The 10,189-nt window shown below is 58.8% G+C and overlaps 1 long non-coding RNA gene across 1 annotated transcript; it reads left to right on the forward strand.

Moving 5' to 3' along the window:
* Positions 1–3,749: 3,749 nt before the first annotated feature.
* Positions 3,750–5,558, forward strand: LOC142598671 (uncharacterized). Its single transcript, XR_012832707.1, has 3 exons — positions 3,750–3,860; positions 3,946–4,019; positions 4,676–5,558. It is a non-coding gene; the product is annotated as an uncharacterized LOC142598671 (long non-coding RNA).
* Positions 5,559–10,189: the final 4,631 nt, after the last annotated feature.

Below are 10,189 nucleotides of genomic sequence, written 5' to 3' on the forward strand. Positions count from 1 at the left end.
GTTAGTATTATTACGTATTTTTTGAAAGGAGTTTGTACATAGGTGTCGTGGCATCCTCCCATAGTGTCTGTCCAGATGTGACGGCATCCTCCCAGCTATCGTGGCATCCTTCCAGATGTCACAGCATCCTCCCAGGTGTGACGGCATCCTTCCAGACATCATAGCATCCTCCTAGATCTCATAGCATCTTCCCAGATGTGATGGCATCCTCCCAGAGGTCATGGCATCCTCCCAGATGTGATGGCATCCTCGCAGACTTCACTGTACGTACCTGAGCCTCACGGCCTCGGAACCTGTCCCCTAAGGACGTCCTGGACAGAGGGAGGGGGTGAGGCACAGCTTGGAGATAAATAACCCAGCTGACACGTGGAAACAGTCGTAGGGAGAAGGTGGTCCCTGCCCGGAGCACCGGAGCCGGCTGTTTCGCTGCGGGGACGCGCTGCTGAGAGCGACTCCGCCGGCAGCAGAGCATTGCCCGCTCTCCCGGTGAACCCGCACACACTAAATCACAGCTGACGCTCAGGAGCATCCACGCAGGTGGGGGGGCTGGGAAGGGGCTGGAGGACAGCCCTGATCTTTCACCCCTTGCCCAGGGTCCGGCTGGGAGCACCGAGCCTGGTGGTCTGGCCCAGGTCACTCATCCCTCACTGCCTGGTCATCTCCATCACAAAACCAGGGTGCAATAACTCAGCATGGAAGGGAAGTGGAGGGCGTTGATTTAAACCCGTGGACGGGCTCTCCTAACCCTCGTCCTCCTCACCGCGGTCAGGGCCAGGTCATGGCCGAGTGCAGCTCCTGCCCCGTGCGCAGGAGAGGGCTGCGGGGACGTGCTAACACGCTTTGCTGCACGACCGCGTCCAGCCCCGCTGCCTCTGCACTTGGGCGATGCCCGGGGAGGGAGCGGAGCGGCAGGGAAAGAGCTGGGAGGGTGAGGAGGCGTCTGGTGTGTCACAGCCCCGCTCCCAGCTCGGTCGTAAATCGGTGGCGGGTGTCACCGTACGAGATGACAAGGCCAACCCTTCGCAGAGGGCCGGCAGCCGGTGCAAACCTGGGGTCAAGCCATGATTTACATCCCCGCAGTTGTGCGAGCGTGGCGGTCATGCCGGCAGGCGGCTGTTACCGGTGCGGTTCCCCCACACGCAGCAAAACCTGGTGCAAGCAGGAGCCGGCATGGGCAGCGGCAGGGTTTGCACGTGGAGCGTGAGCCGAGGGTTTCTGTACCGTGGTGCAAAATCCCATCCGCTGCCTTTTCCACCAGCCGCGTGGCCGGAGACCAAACCATCAGCCTTCACCGCTGCCTGCATCCCTTTTCCTCACCCGAAACACCGTGGAGGGGAGATTGCCTCCCGCGGCGGGTCCTGCCGCGCCGAGGAACGTCACCCCCTGCCACCGACGAGGACAAAGCAGTCCGTGCGTCTGTCACGCTCGGCCGACCACCTCAGGGAGCTGCTGCCCGCGGGGCTCGGGGCGGCAGGGACAATAACCCCGCGTCTTGTGCCTGCCTTGTGCCGCACGTTGAGCGGGGAAGCGGCACGCCTGCCCTCTCCAGCACGTGCTCACAACCAGAGGATTTCACCGGGATTTACCTCGAATACACGTTAAGACCATAAACCGCCTTATCCGAGGGTGCGGGCAGGCGGTCTGGCAGGGATGTTATCTCTCCCGGTCCAAAGCAAGCAGGCAGCACGACAGCACGCAGCCTATCAGAGGTTGCAAGGAAACGTTATCTTTGACAGTAAAAAAATACAAAACACAATAGAAATTTGGATTTCGGTCCCTTATTTAACATAGGGTTTCACAAAGCCAGTGCAGGCAGAGGAACCAGCCCTGGCCCAGCCCAGCTGTGCTGCCTGAAAAGGCAATTAAGGGCTTGGGCACATTTGTTATAAGTGATTTCTTTTCCATTTCTGCTCCTGTAACAGCAGCATCGGGTCAAAGCGTTTTTACAAGGCTTTTGCATCACGGTTCTGCCATTTGCCTTTGTTTTCGGAAGTCCAGCTTGAGGCCAGCGCGACTAACAGCCCCAAACCCAAACCAGAGAAGAGCCGCCGGATGGAGGGTGTCCACGGGGAGCAGCGTGCAGGATCGGGCCCTCGGCACCAGGTTACCAAACCAGCCCTGCGTGCGGCCGGGCACGGCTCCTCGGCGCTGCCGGTCACCCATCAGCAAAGCCCACGTGAGTCTCGACACGCAGGGGCTGGTGAGATGCTCCGGCAAACGGCACGACTCCCCGAAACCGCAGCCGAGGCTCCATCCGTGGCCGCCCTGATTCCCACCCCACCACTGTCCTTTTTAATTTAGGACCTTGGGGTTAAAAAAAATAAATAAATGCCAAGCGAGAGGCTTTTCTGATTAAATTACAGCTGGCCAGCCCCAGAGCCGGAGATCAATTTCAATTTCTCCCTTTTTTTTTTTTTTTTTTTTTTGGAGAAGCACCAGGGATGGCACAGAAGAGGGGGGAGAAAAATCAGACTTGCTAATTCCCCGTCTGTAATTATACCTAAAGAGAGACGGTGCCGCATGATGTCCCTGGTGTGCGAGGGGTAATTTAGAGTTGCTTTTCGAGGCCTCTATGAAATTTGGAAGGAAAAGGACCTCCCCCCCCCGCCCCAACCCCAGTAATTGTATTTCTGGTGCCGCAGATGGTGCCGGCTCCGGATACTTGCTATAAAGAAGATGGATCGCAGCGCGCGGAGGGAGGCGAGGTGACGGCGTTGCTCTCTCGCCTTCATGATGAGCATTATCCATCAGGCCCTTTACAAGGCAGCGGGAGCCGGGACAATAAGGAATTGCCCGGCAGGTAAAGGCCACCACATCCAGTGTCCGGTGTCCCTGTCCCCAGGCAGCGTCCCTGTCCCCACCCCGGGGGTTTTTCCAGCCCGTCTTCTTGGTTGTGGCCGTATCCCTCAGTTTTCCCAAATCTCCATAAAAACGACTCTCAGCCCGGACCGAGGTCCAGGGCTTCCGTAAGGGCGATGTAGCACCGTGGGGGCTGCACGGTCACACGTGTCTCTGGGCAGGAGCGGCGATAGTCCTGACGGTCAGGGTGGATCTTTGTGATCTTGGAAGACCCGTTAGGTCGTGGGGTGCTCGTAAGGGGGCTGAGGAACAGCCTGGCCGTCAGGGCTGCAAAGAAAAAAACCTGGAAACGAGCCCGAGCGCAGCAGCGAAGGTCCCGTGAGCTGGAGGTGACCGTGAACGAAATAACTGGGTTTTTTTAAGGCATGTGGCAGGGGAAATGGCTGTGTCATTTGCAGGTATTTCCCCTTATTTATAAAACATTATTTCTTGAGCAGCTGCCTGGATATCCCCTAGCAGCATGAGCGTGCACAGCCGTGCTCACACCCCCATCCTCTTCCTCACGCCGGGTCCCTCCCCGCCAAACGCAGCTGCTGCTGCTCACGAAGGGTTTTCCAGCGGCTCCGTGTGATCCTCAGCCAGGGGAAAAGCACCTCCTGGGACCGAGAAATTAAAAAAACCCCAAATCTCAAAAACTCCTCCACCTCCAAGGTGCTTAAGCCAGCCACGCCGAGGTCTCCTGCTTTTGGAGCCCAGGGAGAAACTGGGGCCAGAGGAAACCTAATAACTGCCCCGGGGCGGCCGAGCACGGAGAGGAGCTAGAAGAGGAGCTGGGTCCCTGGCTATGTAAATAAATGTCAAGTTATCTGATCACGCAGGCAATAAATAGAAACAGGAGAGCGTGGTGACGGGAGCTGCATCCGCCCGGAGCGTCACTGCGTGGCCGGGAAGGGTGGAATGCCCCGAGCCCCGGGAAGGGACGTGCGGGAGGGAGCGGGGATGGAGCCGGGTTTGGTGATTTACAAGATGTGACAAGGCCGGCTGAAAATGATGGATAGGAGGTGGGTAACGCCGCTCCCCAGCTGGGCTCCGTCGGTGTTAGCGGAGGGGAGAGGACGTCCCCAGCTATTTATCATCTTTCCCCAGACCCCTCTAGGTCTGTGAACACCCAGTGTGGGGCACACGCTGGGTGGGTTAACCCTTTCCGAGGATGCCTGGGGGTAAGTCTCTGCTGCCCGTATCCTGGCTACGGCGGGAGGAGGTGGTTTTGCTCTCGTCCTCTGTTTCTGCCCCAAAGCACCCGCAGATGGGTGGGATGCTGCTGCTCCGGAGGAAGCAGGCAGGGGCTGAGCGGGCTGGTTCCCGGATGGAAAACAGGGTTTCGCCCCTTTTTCCAGGTGGTTTTTTTTTTTTTTTTGAGCTTGGGGTGATGCCGGGGGGGGGGAGCACCTGCCAGCAGGGAGGGCTGCGCAGGGTGGGCAGCACTGGGCAGGCTGAGGTCGGCAGCTCATGACAGGAGTGAAGATGATGAGCCCCAGCATTGCCCATGCGGGGAGGGGAGGCGATGGGGGGGGGGCAGCAGAGAAATGCAAACGGCAGCTGGAGCCACAGGGAAACCCCCCTGGACCCCAGGCGTTGCCGATCGCTCCCGCGGCTCCTCGGCCAGCGCTGCCTTATTAGATTTGGCAAAATATTACGGGAGTGTTTGGAAGGTTAATTAACACAAGGCACTGCGGCATGGGAACCCGGCGTCGCCGGCGGGTTAGCCCTCGGCCAGCCGAGTTCAGGCTGTCGAGCTGAAATCAGACCTGCCCCAGCACGACGCGCCCAGGACCACCCGGTGCCTTTTAACGGCCGCGCGGTCTCCTCTGTGCAGGATTAGACCCGGCACCGTCCAGTCCTTCCCGCTGCTGACTGTGCAGCGTCAGAGCGTGCAATCCCCGCTGCAGCGCTGCCTACATATCCCGGCCCTATAGGGCATATAGGGACCCACTTCACCAGTGGGGCAGCCGAGGAATGAAGCTGGAGGGGAGCCGGCTGCGTGGCGCAGGAGAGCTGGGCCGGGGCTCTGCCCGTACGCAGCAGACGCTGCTGCTCACCAGCAAGAAGCCACCCCATCACCCCGCCCGGGTGCTGCTTCTCGTCCCACGTGAGCCCCGAGGATCGAATAAACCCCGAAACAGCTCCTTAAGGTGCGCTTTGGGCAGGGCAAAGGTTTTTCCTTCAACATAAACTGCGTTTAGAGGAAAATCCTGTGCCCGGCGGCTCGGCGGCGTGGCAGGGTCTCCTTCAGCATCACCGTGCAGGAGCCGCCGTGGCGGGAGATGCTGGGTGCCGTCCCCAGCCCGGGGACGGAGGGAGCGGGGGGCAAACAAAGCTGCACGGGAGCCGAGGTGCCGTTTGGGGGTGCGGTACCGAATAGCCGTGGGTATTTATCCCCTCGCGCGTCCCCCGCGAGCCCGGTGCGTGTGTCGGGGTGCAGCCGCGCAGCCCGTAACCCGACGCTCCCATTCCTGTCATGTTTTACACGGCCGGGCATGTGGTTATATTTTGTTTTGCCAACCTCTGCTTTCCCCAAAGGACGGAATGAAAGGGCCAGTGTGCCGCCAATTTATTGTGCCTCCCGAGAGCCCCATGGCTGCCGAAAAAGCAGATGCCTTCTGCTTAATCTGGCCTGTTGCTATGTAAACCTCCTTCCCGCTTTGATGTTCCCTATAAATACTCCATGTGTTTCCAATAAACTGGCATTTTTATCACTGGAGCTGTTAAAGGCAGATCTGTGTCAGATTTGTCCCTGGGCTCGGCCGGGGGTTCGCCGGGGATAACCTCCCTGCCCTCGTAAAGGGGTTCATTGTATCTGAGAACGGGGGGTCCGGGACCGGGAGGGGACACGGCTGCCGCAGCGATGGCACCTCTCCCGGGTCCGGCACGATGCTCCCAGGGGAACGGGATGCTGCCTGGAGCTGATCCTGCATCAGCCGGGGCTGAACCCTGCGCCGGGACCCGCGGGGCTGTGCCTGCCCGAGCAGGGCTCCTCCGGGCAGCCTGGTCTCCCCAGGAGTGCCGCCCGCCCGTGTTTCTTCCCAGCGCATCTCGCAGGCAAGCAGGAACCCCGGGCTCCTTGGGGGTGATCTCAGGCAGCTCATTTTTTTAATTTTTTTTTTCCCTCTGCCCCTAATTTTGTAGCTTAAATGATGCAATGACCAAAGGGTGTGCAGGGAATGCAACCTTTGCATCGTTTAAGCTACAAAAGAAGCTTTTCCCTTCTTTTTGTTAATATTATTTCACCGAGTGGTTAGGATGAGACCTGCCTCACCTGCTCACAAACACCTTCTTCATCTCCCAGTAGTTCCCCCCACCCTTTCGCTGATATAAATCTCTCTGATTATCATTGTCGCCCAAGGACGGAGCACGAACCTCCCCCGGCTTGGGACACCTCCTCCATCATCTTCCCGGGTCGGTCCCTGTCCCGCGCAGCGGGCGCTGCTGCGGTGGGTGGTGCTGGCAGCACGCGAGGCTTCGGGGTGCTCAGCCCTGACGGGGGGGCCCTGGGGGAGCTGGGTTGCGGCCGGAGCATCAGCCCCGCTGGTTTTTCCGGGGGAGATGGTCTGCAGAGGGGCGAGTGAGTCCCCGCGACGTTTGGGGACAGGGTCTGACAGTCTGCGGCAGGGTGAGGTGGGCGCGTGCAATATGTTGGAAGGGTGTTGGGTACGGGCAAGGTCTGGGTCTTCCCAAAAGCTCTGCGTGTCGGGTGTGAGCATCACCGCACGTTGTCACTGCGCAAAATTCACCCTAAGAGGCCCCGGTGAGGCGGGGGCTCCGTTTTTAAACCTTTCCAGCCTCAGATGTTCCTGCGGGGCCGGAGCTCGTGCTGCGCCTGCCTGCGGGACGGCAGCTCTGCCTCGCCCCCTCCGGACCTCCCTCCTCCTCCTCCTGCCCCCGCATCCTCCCCGGGGGGCTTCTGCCCCTTCCACCGCCCGGAGATGAAGGTCCAGGTGTGCTCCTGCAGCTCCAGCATCTCCGTCCCGATGCCGCACCGCGCACGGAGGGCGCCTGGGTGAACCGTGCTCTGGGCACGACCGGCACGACGCTGAGCTCCCCATCCAAGTCCAGCGGCAAGTGGGTTACGGGCTGTGGGGCTGGGCAACCAACGCCTCTGCCCCGTCGGGAAACGGGGGGAGGGGGTGTTGTAGGGTTTTGGTTTTGTTTTTTTTTTTTAAATCCCTGTTTTGGCCTGAAATGTGGTGTCAGAAGCCTGGCTGATATATGCTGCAAAAGAAGGGGTCGGCAGCGCCGGTATTCTTTATTTTGACAGGGCAATGAAAGTGTTATGTAGTCGTGACGCCTCCCTGCTGCTCCACCCCCCTTGGCCTTTATCAACCTGAAAGAACCCAGGATCCTATTTATAACCTAACCTGAATTGTGCGATGCATGGGGAAGGGGCCACAAAGAGCAGTGATTTATGAACGTGGAAAAAACAATGCAGACCCTCCACGCTCTCCCCCGGTCCGGAGGGGAGACCCCTTCACCCAGCCCAGGGTGGGGGTTTGAAATCCCCCCACTCGGTTTGCAGAAGGTGAAAGCAGCCCCTGTGCTTGCTTTTGGGTTTGAGATGGGAACCCAAAGCTTCCCGGGACCTGACGCCCCCCTCCCCGGGCACTATGGCTGCTGTATGGACCCAGCGATCTGCCCTGTCCCGTTAGGGCTTGCAGCCTTCAGGGTGGGTTTGCGTTGAGCATCCTGAGGGCGTTTGTACCCCAGGTCGTCTTCCTGGTGCTCTTCTGCAACGCCGCTCACCTCGAGACGGCCACGAGCGTCTTTCTAAAATTATTTAATAGGTTTTAAATTAATTACTTTGATAAAAAGTGCTTTCTGCTCGCACGTCAGGAGCGCTGACAGATTGCAAAGCCCCTCGTTACGGCACGGGGGGAAGGAGAGGGATGACAGCGAAGCTTGTCTCTCCAAGGTCAAACCGCTTCCATTCCTCACCCTTGCCTTCTTAATAACGGTGTCAACGAGCGCCGGCACCGGCAGCTTCGGCAGGGAAAGGAAACTCGCCGTCGGGCTTGGCTCCGCGCACAGACACGCGTGGACATCCACGGCGGCCTCTCAGGGGTGGGTTTGGGGTGCTGGGTGCTGGGTGAAATGCCCGACACCCACCGCCAGCAATGACAATGAAGCTTTTCAGTATCTTGTCATGGCTGTGAGTAGCTGAGAGAAGAGCATCTGGGCTGCCCCTCGCTGCGCTGGGTCGGTGGGGGGTCCCTGTGCCGCCTGCCCTCCCGTATACCCCAGCGCTCGGTTCGCGTTTCCCCTTTTTCCCCCTTTTTTGGGCAGAAACCGGGGAGCAGCCAGGGCAGGGATGGTAACGCTGGTGCCATCGACGGGCCTCTTGCCCCTTGTACGTGTATCGGGTTATTGCTGATGACATCTGAATTTGGCATTTGGAATACCTCCCTTCGGAGTTGTGACACATTGATGGTTGAAGCAACCCAGCAGGGTTTTGACTTTCCCTGCCTAATTACTGCCAGATTGCTCGGCCCTGTCCCCGAGCTCCCCAGGGACGTGGCTGCACGCGTGGGGAACCGGGCAGGGCCAGGCTGGGCCGCCCAGGCTCTGCTGGGCTTGGGAAAACTCACCCCTCACCCTTGTCCCAGCTTCACCGCGACCACTGCCGAGAAAGACGCAGCGCCAGAATTAGCTTATTAACAATTCCCAGTGCAAAAGTGTCTGGAAGTGGAGCTGAGCGGCACGAAGCGTTTCATTAAGGATGCTCTACCTGCTGGTGGAGATCTCCTCCATCTCCCCACCTCCGGACCATCAGCCGGGGGTTGATGTGCTGGGTACCACCATCCACCGGTGTCGGTCCAGGAGCTCCCCGCTCCCGGCACAACCCCCGTGTTGCAGTTTTATGCTGAAGAGCTTAACGAGGGTGTTTCTTCTATCTTAACTAATTTATTCTTGTATACATCGAGGTCAGCCAGGGTGCAGCGCGCTGCAACCAGAGTGAGAAAAGCTCTTGACAACGGAGATCTTGCTCTGCTTTCCGTCAAGCGTCAGCCCTGCTGCCATCAGCGTTTCCCTTTGGTGTCGGTGCCGAGCCGCCGGCCGGGGACGCAGCATCTCCCCGCTCCCGGATTCACCGGGGAATGACGCTGGGGACCCGGCATGTGCCGTAACGGCGTTATGGCAAGGTTTGGTCTTGCCTGCGCGAGCAGAGCCGCGGGAACGGGCAGGACACGGCTCTGTGCTGCGGCCACCCGAGGTGCCGGCTCCTGGGCTGCGGTGAGCCACGGCATGGACAGGACTGCCCGGAGCTGGGAAGGGGGAAAATAATAGTAAAGAGATTTTTACGAGGCAGCTGCTTGCAGGGGCTTGTTGTGGAGAAAAGCAGGTCCAGGTGCTGCACTCAACCGAGCATGAAAAATAGCAGAGGGGAAGGGCTGCGGGGAAGGGAGAGAGCTGCTGCGGTCGCCCGGCTTTTGCTGTACGGGGTGGGGGGGCCAAGGAGCTCATCTCGTGTCCCCCAGATACTGGGGAGAAGAGGAGTCAAACCGGCAGGAGAGGCGGGATGTGGCTGGATGGAGACCCTGGGGGCGGGAGGAAGCGGTGGAGGTGCTGGGGCACAGCTGCTCCGTGCCGGCTGAGCTGCCCCGGCACGTTCCTCCCTCCCCCCTCGCACATTCGTACGGACGGGATTTCGACCCCACTCGCGCTCGTTGCCCGGCGGAGGGGAGAGAGGCTTGAGGTCCTGCATCTGCCTCCTGAAATACACCCACTGGTGTTCCTGCTGCGTGGAGCGGGCGTGCGGCTTCTCCTCCCTCTGAGCCCTTTGGATGGAGGAGCTGGTATGAAACTGGATCAGACGGTAAATGCCACTGTCCTGGGTGTCGGACCAGCGATTGCCTCCTCAGCCCTCTTCTGCTTCCACCACAGCCTCAACTCAGAAGAAAAGCTTCGTCTCAATGGGTTCGTGAGCAAGAAGGACCAAATCTGGACTTGCATAAGCCTGGAAATAGTCATACACTTGGTGCTTTGTCCTAAATTCAAGCAAGGTTGGTACCGGTATAAATCCACGCCAGACCCTTCTTCCAGAACTGAACCAATTTTGAGGCCCAGAGCTGTAAAATCTTCAGATTTAGGACTTTCTTCATCAAAACACTGTTCTTCTTCCTTGGTTTCTGGAGGTTGGTAGGCACATCCACAATGTGTTTGAAGTCCTGCTGCCTAACCAAAAGTCTTGCAGAAAGTCAAGAGGTTCTTCAATGGAGATATTCAAAATGTCTGTAACAACGCCCACCCAGAGTTCATGTTTCATTGCGTGTTGATTTATCATCCTTTGAGTTAATGATTGACCTTAGCTTTGCCTCGGTCAATATTTACCTCCCCA

This window comes from Balearica regulorum, chromosome 29, assembly GCF_011004875.1.
Source record: "Balearica regulorum gibbericeps isolate bBalReg1 chromosome 29, bBalReg1.pri, whole genome shotgun sequence".
NCBI lineage: Eukaryota > Metazoa > Chordata > Aves > Gruiformes > Gruidae > Balearica > Balearica regulorum.